This window comes from Podarcis tiliguerta, assembly GCF_965153285.1.
Source record: "Podarcis tiliguerta genome assembly, chromosome: 12".
NCBI lineage: Eukaryota > Metazoa > Chordata > Lepidosauria > Squamata > Lacertidae > Podarcis > Podarcis tiliguerta.
Window position 1 is genome coordinate 9,450,740 of NC_139545.1, and position 27,678 is coordinate 9,478,417.

The following is a 27,678-nucleotide window of genomic DNA, read 5'->3' on the forward strand; positions in this document are numbered from 1 at the left end:
TGCTGCCAAGAACACATTCTTAGCAGGATTTCTAAATCACATGCTACAGTAATTCATTAGAAAATCGCAAAGACGTCTTTGCTACTGTAACCATGTCCACATTATCCCATTTCAATATACTGCCATTGTACAAGGTTTTAACTAAGTTAGCCACGTGGTGTCAAGAAACCTAATCATAAATCCAATTCTAACTGTTTGCATTCTTCTAATAAATGAACTTATTGTATAAAGAGTTGCTGCACAGAGCAATAAAGGTCAAGCACAAACAACAACAGTTTATCGCCATTAGAGCTAAGCTCTGCTGTTGTCCTTGCTTACTAATGGAAGTTGTAGTCTTCTTTCAGGAACATCATTTTTTTCAAGGTTTCTCTCTTATCCAGGCCGAAGGTACCAGAGTTACAGGAATTCTCCAGTGGTTTTTCACTGAACTGTCAGGCACGGAATGTCCAGAGTGAGGAATTGATTCTTTATTGTCAAAAGTAAACCTAAAAGTTAGGGAAAGGCCTGTCCACCAGACCAAAGTCTCTTAGCTACTCCTAGGTGTGCACCAGATGAGGCGGTTGCCACAATAAAGCTCTGACCTCAGCTTATGTAATTTCCCAAGCCAAGTTGCGTGCAAACAGTCTAAGACTTTGTCTGTGCGTGACCTCCTGCTGCTCCTTCCACTTCAATCCTTGCCTGGTCCCAGGAGAGGAGAGGACAGGAGGAGGAGTGGTGGAAACCCATGACTCTACACCAGCCTGACCTCTCTCTCCTTTCTCCTCCACCTATTATTCACCCTCTGCCAGGGCTGGGGACCGTGCCCTCCCTCTCCTCTGCTTCCCTCAGAGGAGGAGGGGTGGGGGGGGATTGCCCCCACTTCCCCAGTAGTTTCGGGAGAAGAGAGAAACAGGATTGAATTACAGCAGAACGCAGAGCTGCCAAGTTATGAGCTGTTAGGAGAAGAAGGGGGAGAACTGCCAGCAGAGACGTCCTTGGAAAGCAAAGAAAGCATAGAAGCACCACCATCTCCTCATACTCGTCACTCAACTAGAATTCAAGAGCAAAGGGCTCAATGACAATTGATTCCCGAGGCAAGGACAATTGCTGGGGAAAGGAGGGGAGGAGCTCAGAGTGAGCAACGTCACTATGGAGTTAGGAAGGGATTCTTTGTCTTGCAACACAGGAACTGAATAAAACCATAAATACGAACTTTCTTGTTTCTTCCTTGATCCTTGATGCTAAGGGGGAAGGAGAGAATTTCCCAAGCCTGACACCTTCCAATCCTGCAGCTTCTCCTGCCTCTGACTCTCGTCTCTCGGCTGTTATAGGTTCCCCTAGTTCACTGATCCCTTCTTCCAAGTCAGTCTCCAACCCCACTTCTCCTGGAGCCCACCCATCAGTGCCCAGCCACCACGCCTCAAGGACCAACCATCCCCTTCTATAGTTTGACACAGAACAAATTACTCGAGTCCACCAATGTATGGTATCCTCCTGATGTTGTTGGACTCCCAAGTTCCATCAATCCTTGTCAGTCTGGCCAACAGTTGGGGTGATGGGAGTCGTAGTTCAACAACATCCGGAGGGCACCACATTGGCTTCTCTTGCTTGAGTCCGAGTTCAACAGAGCCTCGCCATTTCTGCACCTATATAACTCATGGATACAGATGGGAGTTAGGAGGCAGGTAAAATAAAGACAAGATTAAAGATGGCTAGCTCCAAAAGAAGCCAGAGAGTCCTGTGGCAAATAAACAAATCCAAATTGTAGATAGCTTGGGTCAAGGCTACATGCTGACAATAGCAAGGAAATGAAGGACACGTGAATCTGGCTTCTGTTTTTGCCCATTTAATTAAATGGGTTAAAATCCACTTGCGACTGGATGTCCTCTGTTTTTACGCTATGCAGTATAGATTCTGGTGAAAAATCATGACTGTTCCTTTTAGTTTCTGGCATTGGTGTACTTTGGTAGCTGGCTGGAATGTGCCTGCTGAGGACACAGAAAATTAAGAATGCACTGGAGTCAGAAATAGGAGCAATCAAGGTCGCCCTGCACAGCTCCCTGCCCCTACTCATCTATCTTAGGCCTTGTCACCAATACTCACTTCTGCATGTTTTCTGGTCGTGATCCTCCATCAGGCTCAAAGGCATCCTCAGAGTTAGAGGAGGCATCACCTGTGGAGTCATCAACCCCCCCTCTCTCAAACCATCCAAGCCAAAAAATGTGGTCTAGTCACACCCCTCTGGTTCAGAGGATACCCCTCCAATGCACCCATCATTAGGAGCCAGTGATTGCAGAACAAACCTTTTAAATGAACAAACAGCTCTTCGCAGGGGGTGGACCCCCAAGTATATGACCAGCCCGCTATAAAAAGGCTCCAGCATGCTGCTGAGGCAACACTAGCCCTAGGGAGCTCTCCAGGGTCCTGAACAAGCTATCTTTTGCCCTGTCCTGCATAGGACAGCAGCTACCTAGAGAGAATGAATGGGTTTGATGTTACCACTAGATTCAACTACACTACTGGACATGCCTTGTCCTCTCCCTGCTCTTTGAGATGGTACACCTCCAATGTGTATCCTGGCTTCAAGTTGGGCTCCACTGGGACTCCAATCCAGGAGAAGACAGGACAACTTCCTTGCTATATCCATCATGGCGCAACTGTTCTATTTCAGTGAAAGACAGGTATTAAAACTAGAAAAGAAAAACCAAACCAAGCAAACAGCACATATGGGATTGTCAAGGTGGTGCCTGTGGTTGCAGTGGTGTCCTTGAGTACTTCACCTGAAAAGTCTCTTCTCATTTACTGTCTATGTTGTCATGAAGTGGTGAGGGTGGTTACCTCTTTTCCTCTTGAAAAGGGGAGGTGAATGAGTTGGAAAAATGATGCCTTATCCCACTTCTCTGTATGCAGCCCTGTACGCTTTTCAAAGCTCTGATAAGCACCTGCGTAGCTGAACAGAGCAACTGAGAAGACTGGAAGTTTAAAGGAGTAATCTGGGAGACTGGGGGGCAGGGAGAGAGAACAAGACAGTGGACAAAGGACAGCTGTGGGTGTCAGGGGAGAGGTGGAGAATGATGCACCAGAAAGAGAAAGAGAGATAAGTGCATGCACATTGCTCCGGTAAAATGGTACTTCTTGAAATTGTGTATTTTTTCACAGGTTTCCCCCTGCCCCCAATCAAAATACACATAACATATATCTCCATTGACTGAACTGTAAAAAATCATTGATCTGGCACTTTCCAGTGGTGTTGTGATACAAAAACGTAGATCTGAGACACAGATCCTTATGGATCCTCATAATTTTCACAAGGGATGGCTTTGAAACATCAGGTGCATTCTGTGATTTGTTGGTGGTTTTGTTGTCATTCTGTGTAAAAATCATGAAGTTCCATGATGATCCATGCCTTAGATCAATATTTTTGTGGAGCTGGCAAGCGCCAGATTTCCAATTTTAACTGTGTCTTCCAAAGCAAGCATTAATTTCTGGACTACATGGAATTGGCGGAAATGACTGGCAGAATCCGAGACCAGGGAGAAAAGTCGGTGGAAGAAGATTGGAAAAAATTCAAAGTATATTTACAGAAATACTGCAAAATTAATGAATGTTAGAAGAATGCTGGAACGAAGTTATATGGTTTTAGCAGAAATGTTATAAAGAACTAAGTAAAAACTGATTGTTAATGGGCCAAAGTGGAAAATTTAAAGTTAGATTGTGTTAAGATAAATTATAGAACAAAAAATTGAGAAAGATGGAAAGGATTTGCTGAAATAGCTAAATTGAACTAGAATACAAAAAAGGGAGGTGTGAGGAGGTTGATGAAACAAGTAAATGAAAGGTAAAGATACGGAAACATTGGATGTGTTTTTAAATGTTTTTGTTTTTCTTGTTGTTTTAATGTACTGTTTTTTTTCCCAATGTATTGTTTGTTATTTTTTCCCCCTTTTTTGTAGTTATTAAACTTCTAATAAATATTATTTTTTAAAAAAACAAAAAAAAACAAAGCAAGCATTCATTTCATGGTGTTTGAGGGTGGGGTGGGTGTGGAAGGACCCTGTGTAAAATCATGCAAATTCAGGAGGATCCAATTTAATTGAAAAACAAAGTGTGCGCACTCATGCACAGGCAAGTACCAGTACCATTTCCACAGAATTTAGAGCTCCATGGTGCAGAAATTATTGTTCACCATTCAGAGTATATTCAGCACATACCCAGAAGATGGACTTCAAAATGGTTTCAGTTAATAAACTAGTAAGATTTTTTTAAAAATGTTGACTATAGTATCTCCTGAACTGGTAGTAAAATAAAATAAAATGATACTGTTGAACATCGCCCATTGGTATGATTAAAATAAAATAAAGCCTTTCAACTTTTGTCAGCGTACGGCTCACATCGCAATCCCTGTTGGACACCAGAACTTCAACTAACTGTTTGCTTCCTTTCGCCTTTGCTCTTCGGCAGCTTAGATAGAACATTGTTTCTCTTCAAGAGACCCCTGTGGGGGTATGGCTGCTGCCTGGCTCACAACAGCTTGCTGATGCTGAGTTTTTGTTTCGCGTTTTGTCTTGAAGTATAAATCTCCTGGCTCTAACTCCATGCACAGTTGTTTTGGGGAGCTTGGATTCAGAAGCCAAAGTGCAGAAGCATCTTCAGAGACTGTAGTGTAGCATTGCTTCTGATAGGCTCATCATAACCAGTTCTCTTTTTTTCAGGGGGTACTCAAGGATACGCAGTACAGGCACCTCTTTTGTTGTGGTTGGTGTTGAAAGTGTGACACTTATTGTAACAACTTCATGGTGAATGCTGGCCACAGCCTTCCTCTTCCCAATGCAGGGCACATTTGTGTAGGGGGAGAAGGGAGAAGAGGCGGCTGCGGGGAGGGAATCAGTCTGTTATTCAGAGTTACTGGAACAGCAGTCCTTCACCAGAGCCAATCAATTTACCAATTTAATATGAAGTAGCAGAGGACTGGGGTGAGGGTGGGAGGGGTGGAGGGAAAAACAACAATAATGAAACATCACCAATCTTGAAAAACCAGATTCTTCCAAATGACATCAATGCGTTCAATGAATAAAGTGAAAGTGGTGCTTCTTCTATTTATCCTTTATAAAATACTTTCGATTTGCAAGTTCATTTACTATCTGTATTGTGATTGCCTGCAACATATGCCTATGTTGCAGATCAAATACTGCCCACACTGAGCACAAAGTTAATTGAGGGAAATCTGTCTTTCGGTGATCCTTTACAGCTTCACATATTTTTGCTCATTCTTTCTCCACATTAATAGGTGTATTTTTAATTTTTTTTAAAAAAAAAAACAACACACCACACCTCTCAAAATGTATTATTTTTCTCTTAAAAGCAATGTTTAAATGCATGTTTTGATATGTTTATACTGCCAAGAACATTGAGAGATGTGCGAAACCAGGGAGATAGCTAAGTTCCAGTCTACAGAGTGGTCCAGTATCAGGTTGTTTCATCTAGGAATTTGAAAAGATTGAAATCCTCAAATATGAGACAATGTGGCTTGGCCAAGGCTCTTCCACATCTAGAAGCAAACGGTAAGTTATTCAGAGCAGTCTCCACTGAATAATAACACCATGTTCTTACACCAATCATTTCAATGGGGCTTGTTCGAAAAAACTTTCTGGTGGATTGTGGCACAGGACCTTACAAAGCAATTTAAAAAAAAAAAAAAACCTCTCACTTTTTTATTGAGAAAGCTTGCTTGTCTCTACATGAAATTATATAGCCCAGCCTTTCCCACCCTGGTGCCCTCTGGATATTTTGACTACAATTCCCAGCATCCCTCACCACTGACCATGCTGACTAGGCTGATGGGAGTTGTAGTCCAAAATATGGGAGGAGGGGCAGGTTGAGTAAGGCTGACATAACTTTTAAAAAGAAAGGCACACCATTTGTTGTTGTTGTTTAGTCGTTCAGTCGTGTCCGACTCTTCGTGACCCCATGGACCAGAGCACGCCAGGCACTTCTGTCTTCCACTGCCACCCGCAGTTTGCTCAGATTCATGTTTGTAGCTTCGAGAACACTGTCTAACCATCTCGTCCTCTGTCGTCCTCTTCTCCTTGTGCCTTCCACCTTTCCCAACATCAGGGTCTTTTCCAGTGAGTCTTCTCTTCTCATGAGGTGGCCAAAGTATTGGAGCCTCAGCTTCACGATCTGTCCTTCCGGTGAGCACTCAGGGCTGATTTCCTTAAGAATGGATGCGTTTGATCTTCTTGCAGTCCATGGGACTCTCAAGAGTCTCCTCCAGCACCATAATTCAAAAGCGTCAATTCTTCGGCGATCAGCCTTCTTTATGGTCCAGCTCTCACTTCCATACATCACTACTGGGAAAACCATAGCTTTTACTATACGGACCTTTGTTGGCAAGGCACACCATAGAAGGAAGCTATGACTGGTTTCAAGGAATGGCTGACAGAGAATATAGAAAGTCAAGAATAACATAGAAAATCAATAAATTAGGGCCTTGGGGCAGCAGGGAGAGATGACTCCAAAAATGTTTGAGCAGTTAATCAATTGCTCTTTCACAAACCTCTTTCTCCTGTTGATGATTTTGAAAGACTCTTTTTTACTTGGTGGCTATTTCCACAAGGGCTATGCTACTTTCATATCAGTCTGAAAAGCATCTCTCTTTCCAGCTTTGTGTGTCTTTCTATATCTCCAAACAGTTCCTTACTGTGCAGATGGATCAAGTGTTATAAGCACTAGTTTACTTCTACAGTGGTACCTCAGGTTACATACGCTTCAGGTTACATATGCTTCAGGTTACATACTCCCCTAACCCAGAAATAGCGCTTCAGGTTAAGAACTTTGCTTCAGGTTGAGAACAGAAATCATGATCTGGCGGCACAGCGGCAGCAGGAGGCCCCATTAGCTAAAGTGGTGCTTCAGGTTAAGAACAGTTTCAGCTTAAGTATGGACCTCCGGAACGAATTAGGTACTTAACCCGAGGTACCACTGTAGAAGGAAAAGAACACAGTGCTTCTACTTGGACTTTACACAAACATACACCCCTTCTGTCATGGCCCCCTGCTCATAACCTGCGACAGGAGGTCAAATAATCCCCAAAAGTGTAAATATGACTTTGGTGACACTAAGTAACAAGCATTCATAAAAAAAGATTTACAACAGTGCAAGGCTGTGCATACCTACTCACAAGTAAATTCAACTGATTTATATGATGTAAGAAGTGCAGCAGGAGTGCAGTCAACATTGCTAACCTGATTTGCTAAAAAAAAAAAAAAAATTAAAGAAAGAGGACTACATTAATGTTCTAGATGAAATCAGCCAAATTCTGCCACATCCATTTTATTCAGAAGGGCTTCTTTGGGCAGCATAATTATTCATAGTCTTCAAATTTGAAGATTCCCACCCCCCTTCCATCAACCAAGACAAGCATTCAAAGCAATAACCCCAAGGGCAGAGGGGTCATTGCAGACAATTGTACCGGAACAGGCATTCCTATTTCTCCTTAATATGATACGATATGAAATGAAAACAACCTGAAGCTTTATGAAGCCACAGCAAAGTGAAGTGGAGCAAGAGCAAAAATCGCAAAAAACCCGGAACTGCTGCAAACCAGGATCCTATGGAGATAAACTAAGAGCCCTTCCACACTTCTGTTCATCCCATGATTTCAAGTGATTTCAAGTTCCGGGTCTGAGAAGGTTTGCTATTTTCTCTCCAGTCAACTAAGCTGTGAAAGATCTCTTAGTGTTTGCGTGTGTTGCGGTATCTTCACGTCTGAGAAAATGAGGCCCTTCTTACAAATGGTTTGCCTATCTTTGGTCCCCAGGTGCCAAATCTATGCACACATCTAGAAGATGAAACACTCCACCGTCAGACACAATTTAGGTATGTCAATTCTTCACACTTAATAATCAATAACCCTCCAGGATAACTAGGCTGGGGGCTCTTCAGATCTTGCAACCTAAATGCTTGTTTTCCACACTTTGGCTCATTTTTGCGCCCATCATCACAGTATATCAACTTTAATTTCCTGGACCAACATTTCTAATGACATTTTGGCAAGGTTCCCAGTAATGAATTTGCACATGCTGTCATTTTGCTGCTAGGGCGCACCGCCTCGTGATCAATGTGCATCGCCCATCAAACAATCTGTCACACTTAAGTTGCCTCGCCTTAAGTGAGGGACAACATGGGACCATGTCACTCTTCTTCCTTCCAAACACGTCCATTAATGATGCAAAAACAAACTTGTTCCATTCAGCTGGGAACTGTCAGAGTGGAGGTGGGGGATACGCAAAATATTCTACCTTCTACCTTTAATGGTTGCAAACTGTGAAGTGGGCAGGTGTCAAAAGCAAAGTCTGTCAAGAGTTTTTGCAAGATCATGGCTCAAGTGTAAATACAGGGGGTGGTATTCAACTGAGTTTTACTCAGAGAAGACTCATTTAATGGCCCTAATGATGTCCTCTTTCTTGATTTGCATAGGTCTACTCTAAGCAAAACTTAGTTGAATTATTATTTCTATATTACCCTTCACCTGAGGATCACAGGGTGGTTTACAATATAGAGACACAAAAATAAATGTCATAGTAACAAAAAATAGCCATCCCTCCCACAGTTAAAAGACCATAGATTGTTTAATTAGCCAAAGCCATGGGAGAAGAAGAATGTTTTTGCTTGGCACCCAAGATATGTAATGAAGGGGCCAGGTGAGCCTCTCTGGGGAGAGCATTCCACAGGCAGGGAGCCACCACAGAAAAGGCCCATTCTCATGTTGCCACCCTCCAGACCTTTCATGGAAGAGGCACATGAGGATTATGATAGCAGATGAATACCACCCTTGATCCATAAGCTGAAGGTATCTTCTAATGGCTCAGCCATTGGCAGGAGTCTGATGTGAGCCAGGGGCTGAGAAGCATTCTTGCAGTCAAGACGAAAGACCAAAGCAGGAGGCGTGTTTGAGGAGCTAGCCAGGAGTCCATGGACCAAAGACAACAAAGAATACAGAACTCAGCAGAAAAAAGGAAGATATTTTTGCTCAAGCAAGGCTCCATTGGAGCATGAAGTCCAGGTACACCTCTACCTAACTAGGAGGAGCCAATGGCTAACCTGGGTGGGCAGAGTCAGTCCAGGGCTGACAAAGAAGACTTCACTGAGAAGGCTGTTCAGTGGTTCAGCAGATGGGGCAACTGTCCACTGATTCCTTCTCCTAACTGCGGAAAAATGAAGACAGAAGAGCATTGCCAACAGTGGCCAGTGTCAGGCACCCACAGAAACAGTCCAACTACCATACATTAATTGGAAGAAGAAGAAGATTCTCTTTGTTTATCAAATGACTGTCATAGGTATTAAGTATAATATGAAGGTTGCTAATTCATGTGGAGTCTGCGCCAAACAAAATGCAACAAAGCAGCCATGCTTACATATTCACACACCTTCACCATTTAAAAACCATAAAATGTAGGGCAGGGGGTCTAGTTTTTACATGTACAGTGGAACCTCGGTTTTCAAACTTAATATGTTCCGGAAGACCGTTCGGCTTCCGAAAATAATTCAAAAACCGGAGCAGTCACTTCCGGGTTTTCGGTGTTCAGGAGCTGAAACATTCCAAAATGGAGGCGTTCGGGAACCAGGGTTTGGCTATAATAGAATGAGCAGAGAAGAGGAGAGACTGCATCTCCTTTCTTGCTTCAAACAAGGTTTACCCAACCCATTTCTAATACTGGGAATGAGGGAGGCCATAGCTTGAAACAATAAAGCACTGCTGGGGAAAGTGGAAGAGACCAGCTAGCTTTACACCCTTTCTCTCAAACAGTTCCTTTTGTGCAAAACCAGAAAGAGGCTCCACAACTCACTTTCTATGTCATCAGGGCAGACCCTCCTCCACCACCATCACATCCAGCTTAGTTCTTCTGGGCAAGAATGATTATAGAATATTAGAGTTGGAAGGGGCCATAAAGGCCATCTAGTCCAACCCCCTGCGATGCAGGAATCTTTTGCCCCAATGACCCTGAGATTAGGAGTTGCATGCTCTACCAGCTTAGCTGTCCCACCATCACTGTTTGACACCTTCCTACTAAGATGTTCTGAGTGCACCTGCAGACATGGGAGAAAGCAGCAAGAGTCATTTTATGCTTGCTAAACCGTAGTGTGAGTAGGACCCCATGGGGAACGACTGAAAAGGAAAAACAACCTTCCACGAGAGAACATCCCAATGTCAAGGCAGCACCTTGGATTTTAAACCGAGGGGCAGAAGCAGACAATTTGGTAAATATTTAATGAAGTGCTCTGCTCCTAGATGCTACCAGAAGCATAAATCTTCCCCAGCCGCAGACCCCCAGCCTTCCTCTGAACTGTCAAATGGGATAATGTGCCGGCACAGCATTCGTGTAAGAGAACAAGCAAGGGCAAGCTAATCAGCAGAAAGTGCAGTAATGTCTGGAGCGCTTGTGTGCCGCGGAGACTAGCTCCCCAGAGCTCTTCTTTGCAGGCAGCTTGTGGCTTTAGCCACTGCCAGTTCCGAAAATATGCCGCGCTTCTTCCCAATCTCCAAACAATATGACAGCTGCCAATGTCAGCCGTGCGCCTTTCCCCGTTTCCCCAAACACTGAGCTGAATCACAGACTTATCCCTGCCTTTGATTTCAAAAAGGCTCGCAAGCCGCCTTTTGTCTGTTCTCTCTGGAGGGAGGGAAAACGTTGCGTTTGGGAAAAGGCGGGTTTCCAAAAACTGCTACCCTTTTCTTCCAGCTGGAAAAAAAATATATTCTTCCACTTGCAAGGGTGCATCTTCTTATTTGCTTCACTGACGCCCCACTTTCCCCCCCAACGAGGAAACATCATGCTCCACCCACCCCCTGCCAAAAAAATTCATCTCTACAACAACCCTGTGTGGTAGGTTAGTCTAAAAACAACAACTGTCTGGCTCAAATGCACCTGTTAAGTCTCTTGGCTGAGTGGGGATTTAAAACTGGGCTTCCTCCTGTGTCCTAGCACAGCACTCTGAACCACTAAAAGACACTCCTGACCATGTGCAGAGCCTGGAGAAAGGTCAATGGAAATAAAGTTATTCCAGTGCCTCTCTTAAACATACTGAACACAGCCTGAGGCAAACAGGGATTTCTGCTTTTCATCTATGAGGCAGAATACTTTTTAAAAACAAACTTTTCTTCATTTCCTTTCCGAAGGACATAGTACAAAGAGCGAATGTGAACACAAAATATACCTTGACTGTAGGGTTACAGTACTTGGTATTGTGTTGTTTAGTTCTCATTCAAATCAGAAGACTTCCTTTGCCTCCAGAGCAGAAAATGGAAGTTCTGTGGAGTTGTGCATGCACAATGGAACTGCTACATGGCCACAGGTTGCATATAGAAGCAACGGCACGCTATGCTGTGGGCGCCCCATTTGTTAAAAGCTCTGAGCACATAACAGTTAAGTTTTCTGTCAAAGGGAAGCTCAGTTATTTTCTGTCTGCTCCGATGAGGCCCATAAACTCTCACAGACTAGGGGGCAATACTAATTGGGCTTTGCTTAAATGGCAAATCCCTTTTCAACTTGTCTGATTTTATAAATGTCACATTTTTATATGTGTGACCTTTACTGACTTTTCTCTCAGACTTGGAAGGAGAGAGAGAGAGAGAGAGAGAGAGAAGTTCAAAGATGGGAAGGGGAGATCTCTTTGATAATAACAGGGAGATGCATTTTTTCATCATCATCAACAACAATATTGTTTACTTGACATTCATAGTCCACCCATTAACCATGCCATCTGGGTGGTACACAGCTGTGTGGTTTTATTTTTTAAATCAAATATAAACAAAGAAATCAAAACAATAAAATCAGTGCAACTACGCACACAAAGCCAATGCAAGCATCATAAAATCATACTAAAATGGCATTATAAACCCGTAAATACAATATATTCTGAATATTATTTTATTATATAGGCTCACAAGTAATGTCTGCTCTTTCCATTGTATCTTTTACATTTCAACCCCAAAGAATTAATTGGGGAGGGGGGGCAGAGGAAGACAAAGAGGAAGACTCCTCCCCCTCCCTCCTTACCTTCCTTTCCCCTTCTCCAACAATTTCTCACCTAATCCACTAATAAGGAAGTCAAAGCAGTTTTCTGCCACCTATCACTTGCTAAATGTCCTGTGCTGGCCAAGGGTACAAACCAACATGGAAGGACAAAATTCCCAGGGAACTCCCACAGAAAGACACACAAGTTGCTAAATTGCTAAATTTTTCTTGCAGTTTACCAAATAGGTATGAAAAATGTGCAGGTACATCAAGGCCTATCAAGCACAGAGAAGGGGCTAGATTTTACAAATATATATGAATTGAGAGCGGGGGAGGAAGGCTAGCTTTAGCCTCATCCACTGCCAGCACTGCCCCCCCCCATGTGATCCTTGAACACTTTCACCCGCAGAAACGCAGCCTTTGATATCAATTTTTTTCCCCACTTCTGATTTAAGGAACTGAGTAATCCTGTCAATTTTAAAAAGCACTGAATATTGCAGGCTTGTATATCACTTAATTCCACTTAGCAAAGGAGCTTTTGATCTGCTTAACCAAAGGGAAAATAACAGCTTAAGGACTCATTGACCGAAAGAGATGGCGTGCTGATTGTTCCAGAGAGCTACATTTTATTTTAATTTGGAAATAGAGCAGCTAGATAGCTAAGAACCCAAGTCTATTACAGCCCACTCTTCAGCTATTGCATAGAGGGAGGGCAGGAGGGGGAGAGGTCTGGGGGGGGGCAAGAGGATGTTCCCTTCTTCCCAGCTATAGAGCAAGGAAGGCCAAATGAAGCAAACCTTGTCACCATTTCCTATCGCGCTGGTCTCTCGCATCCCACTGAATGAGCTTGCCTACAGAAACTCAGGCAAAGGTTTGTCTTTTTCCCCCAGTTGTGGCTTCCATCTTGTCCAATGCTCTTTCCTGTCAGGATGTTGTCAGTGGCTCTCGGCTGGTTGCCCAGGAAAGTATGAAGGCAAGGAAAAGTTTATTACCATCCTTTTTTATTTCAATTTTTACAGAGAACCCAGCCTCTTGGATAATACCATTGTCCCGAGTGAATCTCCCACTTTCTTTCTCATTCTTCTTCTTCATCATCATCATCATCATCATCACCTCCTCTACGGGTGCTGCTACGTGCCCTCTGTCTTTGAGCTCTTTGCTCCCCTTTTTTTCTTTCTTTTTTTATTTGCTCAACACATAACAAAAAGGACAAAAGAAACCATAGTGAAAATACCATCAGTTGCGCCTAACACAGAGAATTAATATAAATTTCATAATCCATAAACTGTCATTGTCTCTTCTTTTGAAACCCGACTTCCCATCTACCCCATAAATCACATTACCATCCTTTGCTGCCAATACATGTTATTACTTTCATCTCAAATCACTTCAAAATTTGTTAAATCGTATAACCAGTGAACGATATTGCTGGAATTTTTCAAATACCGCTATGTATATTAAGTCATTATCATTGATTTTCAAATATATTTTAAATATTTCCCATTTTGAAATGAATTCTTTCCTTGGTTTGTTCTTTAATTTTTCGGATAGGCTGTCTAATTCAGCATAATCAATCATTTTTTTGGACCCACTCTTGTCTTGAGGGAACTTTTTCACTTTGTAGCTCATCCCTCACTTCTACAAGTGCTGCCATGTGCCCTCTGTCTTTGAGCTCTTTGCTCCCCTACTTTTAAGGCTCACCGGGTTCTGGGAGATGGAGGGTCTGGAATGCTTTCGAATGACAACGTGTCAGCCGGGTGTTGCTCTGGCTCTCCCATGATTTCCCAGCTTTCCCCCTCATCTGCCTCTGAGCTGCCACCTCTCTTAAACCCCTGTTGTAAATCTATACTGTCTTCCTCTTCCTCCTCCCTGGAAGGGTCAGGATGGGGAGGTGGTCTCTATCATTCCTCCTCTGCCCAGTCCCTGACATTTCCAGCAAGACTCAAGGCTGTCTGGAATCCTGAGCATGAAATTTTCACACTAAACTGTCCTGTTATGAGTTCCACTTTTCCATTATTCATTAAGCTGCTTTACCCAGAAGGTTCTCAACAGTTTGTCCAAGGCTATTGTAAGTTAAAATACATGAAATGTTGGAGAAGGTTGAGTATTTATCCTGGAACAAGAGTCCATTTTAGGCATTTGTAGATGAGCATCCTCCAAGCTCTGAGACCCAACAATCCTGGACCCCTGTTCCTTGACAGTGGGAAGCTGAATGCAAAAAACAGACAACAATGGACTGTCAACTGTGAAGGGTAAATCCAAATTAACCACACTTTTGTTTTAGCTATATGATCAAGTCTAAACATGCTGCTTCTGGTTAGCAGAGCCATTGTGTCAGCTGCTGAGTTCTGAATGCTAATTCTGGAATCCAGGAGCTTATAAGAAAAGGTTAAATGTATTTAAGAGCTCAGGAACAGAAATTGGATCAGTACAGAAGAACGGCTTGCCATCCATCCACTGGGATAAATGGAACATATGATTCCCCCTCTAGATTGTCTTTGTTATGTTGGATTTGATTTAATTATTTGAACCAGTGGTTTCAGAGCCTGTGGTTAGTTAAATAATAAACGTTTCAAAATAGCGCCATCCAGTTAAATCAATCTACATGGGGCGAATCATTCTCATCTGCCATCAGCAATCAATATGAAGGTCTTTGGCTTAATTAGAGCATTACAAAGAGAGGTTAATAGATATTCTTTTATATCAAAATGAGACTTCAGTGAACAGACTAAGCAGTACAGACATCTTGTTAAACAAAAAATAAAAGACAGACTTGCATTTTTGCCTACATAGTTTGTAAATGGAATTTGTGTGGGCCAAACACGTTGTGTAAAAAATTCTTCATCACGGAGCGCATAGTTAAACTATGGAATCCATTCCCACAAAAGGCAGTGATGACCACCAACTTAAAGTGATGGCTTTATAAGAATATAACACATATTTATGGAAGTTAAGGCTAGCAGGGGCTACTAGCTACAATGGCTATACTCTATGGTGGGAGGCAGTATGCTTCTGAATACAGTGGTACCTCTGGTTATGAACTTACCGTACTTTGTTCCAGAGGTCCATTCTTAACCAACAACTGTACGCACATAGAGTCCAACCAGAAAAATCCAAGGGTCCTCAGTTTTGCAGTCTTCAGATTGTCAGTCAGCACCTATGAACATTAGACCAAAGGCCAGCTTTCCCCAGGTGTGACGCCTCTGTGTTTTTATACAGGTTTTGTATGAAAAGAGACTGCTAAAGTGGTCAACACAGTCTCTTTACTAAGTTAATAGCTCAAGCCAAGTCTGTTAACTGTCTCTTTGCAGGTCTAAAGAGTTCTAGTGACTAGTTGACACAGAAGGTACTAGCTGGAGATGCTTCCATTGTCGTGTACATATATAAAAATAAATTTTGATGAAATGCAGTGTCAAAACTCTTTATATTGAAAACAACTTTACTTTCATAAACACATAACTGAGAAGAGCATATCTACAATCTCATGCTTATTCACTTTGTTCCTTATAGAGAGCACAGGTTTCTCCCTATTAACATTTAGGGAACTTCCTGCCTCTTCTTCACCCCAGACTGACCACACCAACACACACTGCCTCAGCGGCATCCAGAGAAACCTCTCTCAGTAGCCACTCTCTCACTTTATCATTCTCTCTCACCCTCACAGACACATGAGCAGAAAGCAGTTAAAAACGACAGTTGCTTGAATAACAGTCACAACAGAATGGAATGCCTTTCTCATGTGACTTACAGTCAGCCAATCACATGAGAGAACTACTACCAAAGGAAAAACCCCATGCCAAAAATACATAGCAATTCAGCATAAGCACACTTTCCCATTTCAGGAAATTAAGCCATTATCCTTAACATATAGAAGCTGGTCTATAGGGACCAGGCCTCCCCTGGCTGGTGGTGATATCATTAGTGAGGGTAAAAGAGCTGTTATAGGTTTGGGGGGAGAAAAAGGAGAGATCCATCTTGGGCAGGATGGCTGAAGACTGGCTTGGAGAGATGCCTTGGGCTCCGGGGCTGCACTGCTGTGAATGTAGCAAAGCAACATCTGCCAACTGCAAAAATTCAGTCCTAGGCGCCAGAAGCACATGAACCGCACACAAGGAGCACTTGCGTAGAGGGGCAGCTTATATATTACATGCTAGACTGAAAGTCCCTGATTTGAATCCCAGGGTATATCCTACACTAGGAAAGTTTTTTGAGGGGTCATGCACAGCTGAGGGGGGATGCGGGTGGCCCTGTGGGTTAAACCACAGAGCCTAGGACTTGCCAATCAGAAGGTTGGCGGTTCGAATCCCCGAGACAGGGTGAGCTCCTGTTGCTCTGTCCCTGCTCCTGCCAACCTTGCAGTTCGAAAGCACGTCAGAGTGCAAGTAGATAAATAGGTACCACTCTGGCGGGAAGGTAAACGGTGTTTCCGTGCGCTGCTCTGGTTTTGCCAGAAGCGTCTTAGTCATGCTGGCCACATGACCCGGAAGCTGTACGCTGGCTCCCTTGGCCAATAAAGCGAGATGAGCGCCACAACCCCAGAGTTGGTCACAACTGGACCTAATGGTCAGGGGTCCCTTTACCTTTTTACACGGCTGAGGCAAGCAGGAAGAAGGACAGACACAAACAGAAGTCAAGAGGAGGGAAATGCTTTCACTAAAGCTTGAATGAATTTGAAGGTTGAACGAATCTCAGTTCTGAAGCTTGAATGAAATTGCTCCACTGACTAGGGTATGGCCATTGTTTGAAGGAGTTACAGTGTAAGTGTTTTCCTTCCTTGAGTGGCCCAAGCCCCAGACATAAGTCCACGCCTTTCCAGCCATTCTGATAGTGTGTATGAGGCATTTCACTCAGAAGCAGCCAGTGTGGTAGAGCCCTGCCATGCCATACTCTCCTGACAGTGGCAGCGATGTTGCTGTCAGAGAGCAGCTCTCCGCCACAATGGCCACCGCTTAGTTCCACTTGTGTACCTGTTATGGTGGCAGTGTATCTGGTGTTCTTCTGGCACTGAGAGAGGGATTCCGTCCTTCAGCTGGTGGGTGATGCATGCAGGATTACGCCCTGAGGCATTTGTGATTCCTTGATCACTGTGTTCCTTTTAAGTTCACTCCGTCACAGGGATTCGAACCACCAACCTTCTAATCAGCAAGCCCAAGAGGCTCTGTGATTTAGACCACAGTGCCACCTGCATCCCATTGCTCTGTCCCAGCTCCTGCCAACCTAGCAGTTCGAAAGCACACCAGTGCAAGTAGATAAATAGGTACCACTGTGGCGGGAAGGTAAACAGCGTTTCCGTGTGCTCTGTTTTCCGTCATGGTGTCCCATTGCACTGGAAGCGGTTTAGTCATGCTGGCCACATGACCTGGAAAGCTGTCTGCGGACAAACGCCGGCTCCCTTAGCCTGAAAGTGAGATGAGTGCCACAACTCCACACTCGCCATTGACTGGACTTAACCATCCTGGGGTCCTTTACTTTTACCTTTACTTGCTCCTTTTGAATGGGAGGGAAAACCTCCATCCCCTTAGCCCTCCAGATGTCCATCATTCAGGCAGACTGCAAAGCAGCAATACTTTTATATCATTGCTACCTAAAGTCATGCAAACTTTGTCAAATCCCAATACCATATTATTACTTCAGATAATGGGTCTTTCTCCAGTTACACAATTATTTCCCCTGTCTATCTGGCTGTCTTTTTATTTTTGAGGTTTTAACACTGATTAAAGACAAAGGTGTGTGTCACTGCTAATTTTAACTTTAAATTACTTCAAAAGAAGAGCTTTTACACTAGGGCATATTTGAAGGAAAAAGAATGTCTCTGCTCAAATAAATTATCTTTTCTTTTTATATTTTTTTCCCTTCTCAATATGATTTAATATCTTTTGAGTTTGAAATTGAGCTCTCATTTCTCTCTGTATACCCAGAGATATAACTTATTTGATCCTCAGCGATAAAACTAGATACTTGTAATTCTCTGAACTTTATCGCAGTTCCACTGGATTACCATTCAAAGGAGATTCTTCCCCCAACACCCCAATGGCTTTTATTTGAAAAAGAGATTGAAAACAATATTGAGTGAGAAGCAGGACCAGCCCATGACACGTTGATGCCCAAGGTGGAACAAGAAATGGTACCCCATCCAGATGCAGACTACCCAAGGCAGCTGTGCAGGGCCATCTTTGGCAGATGCAGTAGGTAAAGGTAAAGGTACCCCTGCCCGTATGGGCCAGTCTTGACAGACTCTAGGGTTGTGCGCTCATCTCACTCTAGAGGCCGGGAGCCAGCGCTGTCCGCAGACACTTCCGGGTCACGTGGCCAGCGTGACAAGCTGCATCTGGCGAGCCAGCGCAGCACACGGAACGCCGTTTACCTTCCCGCTAGTAAGCGGTCCCTATTTATCTACTTGCACCCGGGGGTGCTTTCGAACTGCTAGGTTGGCAGGCGCTGGGACTGAGCGATGGGAGCGCACCCTGCTGTGGGGATTCGAACCGCCGACCTTTTGATCGGCAAGTCCTAGGCGCTGAGGCTTTTACCCACAGCGCCACCCGCGTCCCTGGCAGATGCGGTGCCGGGGTGCAAATATTCGCCCAGCGCCCCCAAATAACCATGGATGGGGAGGCGAAGCTGTCAGGAGCTCAGCCTACACTTGAGTAGGACCCTGGCAGAGACACATGCCCAACTGGCATGTTCTCTCCCTCCTGGTCGATTGTTCAGGAGCTTCAAAAGCTTTCTTCAGCCTGAATATCACAGCAACTGATGCCAACCGACACCGGCACACTTTGGGATCTGTGGAGTCTGCACAGTTCGTGTGACAGAACTCAGCATTTTGGCTAATCTACTTTATTTACATATAAATACACACGGAGCACTGCAACATGGCTCCCTCTCTCTCTCTAGCATCAGACAGCAAAGAGAAAAAGAACAAAGGATAACAGTGCCACTTCACGGAACACAGTAACACAAACATCCTGTCTCTGTCACTTCCCGCTCTGTGGAGTCAAAACATATACCGCCATGTCAAAGACAACAATCCCATGACTGCAGTCACGAAGCAGGAATTCTAACAGAAGCTGCACACTGCCAGCCACGGGGGGGGGGGGGGGGGCACAACTCTCCCCCATGCCATTGTGGGAGAGCAATCCCCGCAGAGGCTTGGGAGGGAAGCCACGTGCCTGCCAGCCATATAGTTGGCAGGGCCCAGCTTCCATCCTAAGCTTCTGCAGTATTTACTCTCCTCCTGCGGAGGTTTGGGAGGCAAGCTGCACACCCACCTGCCATATGGTTGGCGGGGCGCAGCTGGCGGGCCTGCATGGAAAGGGGAGGCCGCTGGCAAAGCCAAGCAGCTCCCCCACTTGCTGGGGCGCGCCTGAGAGGCCGGCACTCTGGCGCAACGCACCACTAAGCCTGATGGGAAAGACGGCTCTGCAGCTGTGTCCAGGGCAGCTATCTGCCATCTCCATCTGGTACTCTGGCTGAGACCCTACTTGTCTGCAGACTGTCTCACCTGAGTGGTACATGCTCTGGTTATCTCCTGCTTGGACTACTGCAATGCACTCTGGGTGGGGCTACCTTTGAAGGTGACTCGGAAACTACATCTAATCCAGAATGCAGCAGCTAGACTGGTGATTGGGAGCGGCCGCAGAGACCATATAACACTGGTGCTAAATGAGCACAATTCAAAGTGCTGGTGCTGACCTTTAAAGCCCTAAATGGCGTTGGCCCTGTACACCTAAAGGAGCATCTCAACCCCCATTGTTCAGCCTGGACATTGAGGCCAGACCCTCCAAGTGTCCCTATTTTCCAGGGATGTCCTTGATTCAGAGAAGCCATCACAGTTTCTGATTTGATCCCTGAATGTCCCACTTTTCCTTAGGATGTCCCTATTTTCATTGGAGAAATGTTGGAGGGTATGAAGTTATCTGACACCCCAGCTGTCTGAATGCAATCCTGTAAGGGGAAGGTTTTTTTTTTACTGCTTAATGTTTTATTAAGTGTGTGTGTGTGTGTGTGTGTGTGTGTGTGTGTATGAAGCTGCCCAGAGTGGCTGGGGCAACCCAGTAAGATGTGTGGGGTATAAAGAGTAAAATTATCATTATGGAATACAGCGTCCCTATTTTCATCGGAGAAATGTTGGAGGGGATGGGAGGTCCAGCTCCAATGGCCTTCTGGTGGTTCCCTCACTGAGAGAACTGAAGTTACAGGGAACCAGGCAGAGGGTCTGAAGGCAGCCCCGAATTGGGAAGTTTTTAATGTTTGATGTTTTATTATGTTTATATATATATTGGAAGCTGCCCAGAGTGGTTGGGGCAACCCAGCCAGATGGGCGGGGTATAAATAATAAAATTCTGGCAGTTCCCTCATTGAGAGAAGTGAGGTTACAGCGAACCAAGCAGAGGGCCTTCTCGGTGATTGTGTCATCCCTGTGGAACATCCTCTCCACAGATGTCAAACAAATAAATAACTATATGACTTTTAGAAGTCATCTGAAGGGAAGTTTTCTAACATTTGATGTTTTCCTGTGTGTCAGGGACTGGGCAGAGGAGGAATGGTGGAGACCACCTCCCCCATCCTGACCCTTCCAGGGAGGAGGAGAAGGAAGATAGTATAGATTTACAACAGGGATTTGAGGGACGTGGCAGCTCAGAGGCAGATGAGGGGGGAAGTTGGGAATAAATCGTGGGAGAGCCAGAGCAACACCAGGCTGACACGTTGTCATTTGAAAGCATTCCAGACCCTCCATCTCCCAGAACCCGGCGAGCCTTGAAAGTGGGTGAGCAAAGAGCTCAAAGACAGAGGGCACGTAGCAGCACCCATAGAGGAGGTGATGAGGATGGCGAATGAGGACGTGGGAGAGATGGGGTGTTGGGATTCCATATCCAAGAGGCTGGGTTCTATAACCTCTCTCTGTAAAGTTTGAAATAAAAAAGGATGGTAAGAAACTTTCCCTTGTCTTTGTAATTTCCTGGGCAACCAGCTGGGAGCCCTGGCAGCATCCTGACCCCATGTTTGATGTTTTAATTTGTTAGAAGCAGAGTGGCTGGGGCAACCCAGTCATATTGGTGGCATATAAATAATATGCTGTTGTTGTTGTCGTCGTCATCACCATCCTCTCTCCATTTCAACAGTGGGAGGAGTGCTGAAGAAGTACAATAGAATGGTTGGCAGTGATGCTGGATTCTTAAGCCAATGAGCCTAGAGATGCCCTGGCCAAGGAGATCAGAACTGGTGTCTTGTTTCTGAGCATCACGGCCAAGGATAATCCGGTTCTGCGGACTTGAAAAGTTGGCCTCCCGCAATTTAAGCTGTACATGAGTTATAGCTGTAAGGTGGTCTTCCCCTTCAGATTCTTTGGACTTTAATGCCCACCCCTACCTCCAATATGGTCAATATCCAGGATGATGAAGCACTCTCAGCCACTTCTTAAGACTGTTGAGGGTTTGGGATTTATTCAGTCCATCAGCTGTTACATCCCCCATGCATGACCTGAAAAATACATAGGGCATCATGCACATCATTATGCAGTGAATACTACTACTACTACTACTGCTGCTACTACTACTACTACTACTACTACTACTAATTTATTATTTATACCCCACCCATCTGGCTGGGTTTCCCCAGCTACTCTTGGTGGCTTCCAACAAAACACTAAAATACAATGACCTATTAAAATTAAAAGCTTCCTTAAACAGGGCTGCCTTCAGATGTCTTCTAAAAGTCTGGTAGTTGTTTTCCCCTTTGACATCTGGTGGGAGGGCGTTCCACAGGGCAGGCACCACTACCGAGAAGGCCTGGTTCCCTGTAACTTGGCTTCTCGCAGCAAGGGAACCGCCAGAAGGCCCTCAGCGCTGGACCTCAGTGTCTGGGCAGAACAATGGGGGTAAAGACACTCCTTCAGGTATACTGAACCGATACAAATAGCTAGCATGCCCACAATCTCCATGAGAAAATCCCTAATACTCATCACAGAAATACTGGCACTTTCAGATTGTGACAGGTCAATGCTCAGAACCAGTTTGCTGCATGCGCACATTCTGTTTTGTACAGCAAATTGAAAAATACCCCCCTGCACACACACAACGGCCACATGTCTTATCATCTTTTGCTGCCATCTGCATAAGAAATCTAGAAGAACGGTTGTTTAGGGAGATTTGGTGGGGAGGTGGAGTTGATGAACATATTACTTTAAACAGTATAATAAAACCATCATCTTCCACCCGCCTAGAAGCATCAAACTGCCGTTTAAACCCAGGCTTGTTTGTGACGGAGGTTTCTGGCAGAAGTGAGCATGGGATGCTAATGCTCTGATTTGTATTCCAGTCACAAACGGCGCTAAAATTGCCACCTACCATGAATATTCCATCAATAAAAATTCAGCCAGCATTTCTCACTCGCAAGTCAATAATCACAATAATTTATTTACTAAGGAGACCCATTGGCAATAGTTCCCAGGCGCTACATGCATATATAAAAGAAATGGGAAAACTTCAATAACCAGTAGAATAATAAAGCCTCAGAACATCTTCTTAGTGACTGAGCTTCTGTGAACTTTTACAAAGATCATTTGGTTGGAGATTAAATAAAAGCAGGGGAAATCTGCAAATGGTAGCAGTGAACAGAGGTACATTCTACAAGGTTTAATCTTGCATGGGGGGGGGGGGGATGATCCAGAAGTAAATAGGGGGGAGGGAATAGCTCCAGTGTATAGCTACATGAGAGAGTGTAGGATAATCTCAAGTTTGTTTCCACCTGTAGCTAATGGGTGCAACAACTGTTCACAATAAAAACAGAATGAGAAACAGTCTAGGAACTCAGTTACAGAAGTAGAAACAAACAGTGTTTTGAATGGGTTATAAACATGCAACACCAGATGGTGCTATAGAGCAGAAAACTTTTCTACACTGTTTTACATAGGGTTTTTTTTCTCTTTTGTTATAACGATCTAATTTCTGATTTATTTATAGCGTCCCCCCCCCCATGTGTAGATCCACCCCAGCCTACCTATACCATACCATCCAATCTCGCAAAATCTACACCATGTTCTAGTTTCAGATCTGGTTCATAGTAAAGTTGGAAGAGTCCCCACCACCGCTGCCGCTCTGCCCTCAGACCCAGACCCACACTTCATCTCAGCCCTGAGAGAAATGCCGTGTCTCACTTCAAATCCTTGTGGGGGGGAAAGACACATGCAACTATTTTGTTACATACCCGGCAACATTTCTCTGATGAAAATAGGGACGTCCTATTCCATCATCATCATCACCACCACCACCACCACCATATCCTGCCTGTCTGACGAGGTAGCTTCCAACATTTATAAAAACATAATAAAACATTAAACATTTAAAAACTTCCCTATACAAGGCTGCCTTCAGATGTCTTCTAAAGGTTCTATAGTTACTTATCTCCTTGGCTCAGGGATCGCAAATTTAATTAAAAAAAATTATACATTATAGCATATTTTTAGTTACAACAATCCTACAAATTACTTCATCAGTTTGATCATTCCTTTACCCCTCAGGTGAGGTTGAGAAATAGTGGCTTATCTTAAGGCCACTAGTGCATGTTTACTTGGGAAAATGAGAGGTGTTCCCGCTGCCCCCAAAACGTATCCCCACCCATTCAGAAAGTCACCTGCCACCACTGGAAGCCCAAATGTAAGCAGAAGGCACTGAGCATTTCCCCCAGAAGCAGCTTCTAGCTGACTTGCTTGGGATTTGTCTATCTCTCAGCTTGCATGAGTGACCCAGCTGGCAGAAAGCCCCAGGTGCACAAATTTATCTCTTCTGCACTGACATCATCTCTGGTTAACAGTTAAAGGTTCGAAGGTAACCCTATGTGAACTATGGACATCAATGGAGTCTACATCTTGTCAAACCTCTATAGAGGCCAATTCAATTACAGACTCCCTAGGGGTTGTCAACCTGGTCCCTACCGCCCACTAGTGGGCGTTTCAGGATTCTAGGTGGGCAATAGGGGGTTCTACGACACAAGCTGAATCCTCCTTCCATCGAGCACTGGAGGGCGGTAAGGAAATTTTACCATCAAGAAAGATGCATTAGTGGGCGGTAGGTATAAAAAGGTTGACTGCCCCTGCCCTATACAAACTTTGCCAGGGGTGATGGTGGTGAACTGGTGGATGCATGGCCTTGAACCTTTTCCAAACTGGAGATTATGTTTCCTGCCTTCCGGCTGCCACCCTTCCTTATCCTTTCAGTTTTCTCTAAGCATTTTGCTGCACTGTGCTGAAGCTGCTGTTATTTATAGTAAAATAAGCAGACACTTCAGGCAAGTGTTTCACATTCCATTCTGTATGGTTATCAAAACCTTTGCACTGCGCTCTCTCTCTCTCTCTGTCTCTCTGTCTCTCCCCTTCTCATCTAATATAATCCTTTCAGCATTGCTTTGGAGCACTTGATCATGCAAGTCTGCAATCAATGTAATTTTGGTGTGTAACACTTTGGATATCATATGGATTTTGATACTTGTTCAAACAGGTTGCCATTATCTTTCAAGCACATGCTTCTAAGGAAGATTACTGATTTCCGATTCACGCCATCATATCTGCTGTTCTCAGAAAACGAAACGACAGTGGAATGGACTCCATAAGAAAGTGATGGACTCTCCTTCCTTGGAGGTTTGTCATCATAATAATAATAATAATAATAATAATAATAATATTTTTTATACCCCGCCCTCCCCAGCCAGAGCCAGGCTCAGGGCGGCTAACACCAGTAAAATTACAGTAAAAACATAACAGGGGGAAAAACAACAATTTAAAATACAGGTTAAAATGCAATTTAAAATGCAGCCTCATTTTAAAAGTAGCCCATAGATCAAAACCATAAGGGGAGGGAAACATAAGGGTCAGACTGAGTCCAAACCAAAGGCCAGGTGGAACAGCTCTGTCTTGCAGGCCCTGCAGAAAGATGTCAAGTCCCGCAGGGCCCTAGTCTCTTGTGACAGAGCATTCCATCAAGTCGGGGCCAGTACTGAAAAGGCCCTGGCCCTAGTTGAGACCAATCTAACCACCTTGTGACTTGGGACCTCCGAAGTGTTGTCATTTGTGGACCTTAAGGTCCTCCGCAGGGCGCACCAGGAGAGGCGGTCCTGTAGGTATGTGGGTCCTAGGCTGCTGAAACGGGCACTGTTTGTGTATACAAGTCATTATATGGGGGGGGGGTGTCTGTCTCCAATTAAGTAATCATGTTTACGAACAAAACCAAAAATGCTCTGAAAGATGCGGAATTAAATCACGTTGCCAAAGAAATTTAATTCAAAGCCTCCTGTTCATTTCCATGTTTGTCTCCCATTAACATGGGTGCTGCCTACTAGGTGTTGAACCCTTGGCAGGGCCTGTGACAGAGCCTTCTCAGTAGCATCTCCATGGCTGCAGAACACCCTCACTGGTGAGGTGGGTTCATTATTAACATTTAGGAGGATTTTCAAAACATTCCTGTTCACCAAGGTTGTTGCTGGCAACCTTGACATTCCTAGTTGTGAATGTATGTCCTTGTTTTTAAATGTTTTCAGACATTTTTAAATGTTCTTAATGTGTTTAAGGGTCTTTTGCTGTATTATTTTTGCTGCTTTGTTTTTCGCTGCCCTAGGTGCCTTTATGAGGCAGTATGGGCTAGATATTTAATAAAGAATATTGGTTATTGATTTGTTTTTGTTGTTTTCGTTGTTTTGTTATGTAACCCGTAAGGCCTATTACTGGTAGAAATCAATCTTCTCTCTCTGCTTCTCATCAAGAGGTTTATGGGTTCATAAATCCTCTCACTTCAGTGGAAACAGAGTGTTTGTATTTGAAAAGAATAATGAAACAGTGCAGAGTGAGGTTGAGGTCTTTTATCATAGCAACGGGGTACAGGCTCATTTCTACATCTTTCCTTATAAGGACCCAAAATGAATATTCTGCCTAGATTCAGGCTTCAAGGTACAATTGCCACCAGGAGCTCAGTCCATTCATAAAAGTTGCACTTTGATGTATCAGCTATCGTTACGTTCCTTTACTCCATAGCAATTGACTTGTCTTCTTCTGTTTACTTTATTTTGCAATAACGGGGACAGCTTTTCTGTAGCTCTTCCTCAGCAAGTCTGATGTTGGAATCTCAAGCAGATAAGGCATGTTCTTATAGTTTTGCGGTGTTAACTTCTGAGCTGTGTAACAGCACTGTTTCAGAGAAGACCTGAGGTTCTGGTTCATCATAAGCACAGCCACAAATTAGTACTAACTCTGAAAATCAGCGCTGATAAATTGGAGGCCAAGAAGAAAGTGCTGAATGAATCAAATGTCTATGGTGTAATAGAAGCAATTAAGCAAGTTAATTGGCATTTTCCCTGAGCATGTTGGAAATTAGCCATGGATCAAAATTGCACCACAAAATTAAATGCTGATGTATAGGCAGGATCACAAAACACAACCCATTCATTGGTTTTAAAGCCTTTGTTGAAATCTCAGTGCAATTTAATAGAATGTCAGATTTTTTAAAAAATAAACAAACAAACCAGTTTTCAAAATATTTGTTGGCTAAGTTTTGGAATGGTAAAGCATTCAACATTTATGTGCTGAGCATTTCCTAACAGAAATATAACTGAGTAAGCCAAGTCTTATGTATCTGGGGAGATATATCTGTTTTCACATTCAGGAAAAAAAGAGGTTACATCTAAGGAAGTGCGGTTTTTATCAAAACATGGGTAAAAACTGCTTTTCTCAAAACAAAGGATAATAACATGATTTATCGCTGTGGTCTAAACCACTGAGCCTAGGGCTTGCTGACAGAAGGTCAGCGGTTTGAATCCCCACGACGGGGTGAGCTCCTGTTGGTCGGTCGGTCCCTGCTCCTGCCCACCTAGCAGTTCGAAAGCACATCAAAGTGCAAGTAGATAAATAGGTACCGCTCCAGCAGGAAGGTAAACGACGTTTCCATGCACTGCTCTGGTTTCACCACAAGCAGCTTAGTCATGCTGGCCACATGACCTAGAAAAACTGTCTGCGGACAAACGTCGGCTCCCTCGGCCAGTAAAGCAAGATGAGTGCTGCAACCCCAGAGTCATCCACGATTGGACCTAACGGTCAGGGGTACCTTTGTTGTTGTTTAGTTGTTTAGTCCTGTCCGACTCTTCGTGACCCCATGGACCATAACATGCCAGGCACTCCTGTCTTCCACTGCCTCCCGCAGTTTGGTCAAACTTATGCTGGTAGCTTCGAGAACACTATCCAACCATCTCGTCCTCTGTCATCCCCTTCTCCTTGTGCCCTCAATCTTTCCCAACATCAGGGTCTTTTCCAGGGAGACTTCTCTTCTCATGAGGTAGCCAAAGCCTCAGCTTCACAATCTGTCCTTCCTGTGAGCACTCGGGGCTGATTTCCTTAAGAATGGAGAGGTTTGATCTTCTTGCAGTCCATCGGACTCTCAAGAGTTTCCTCCAACATGATAATTCAAAAGCATCAATTCTTCGGCGATCAGCTGTCTTTATCGTCCAGCTCTCACTTCCATACATCACTCCTGGGAAAACCATAGCTTTAACGGACCTTTGTTGGCAAGGTGATGTCCCTGCTTTTTAAGATGCTGTCTACGTTTGTCATTGCTTTAGGGGTACCTTTATCTTTACTTTTATATCAGTGTTTCCCCATTGGGGGGCCTAGGATATTCCAAGGGGGCCACAGGTGAAAAGTGCATAA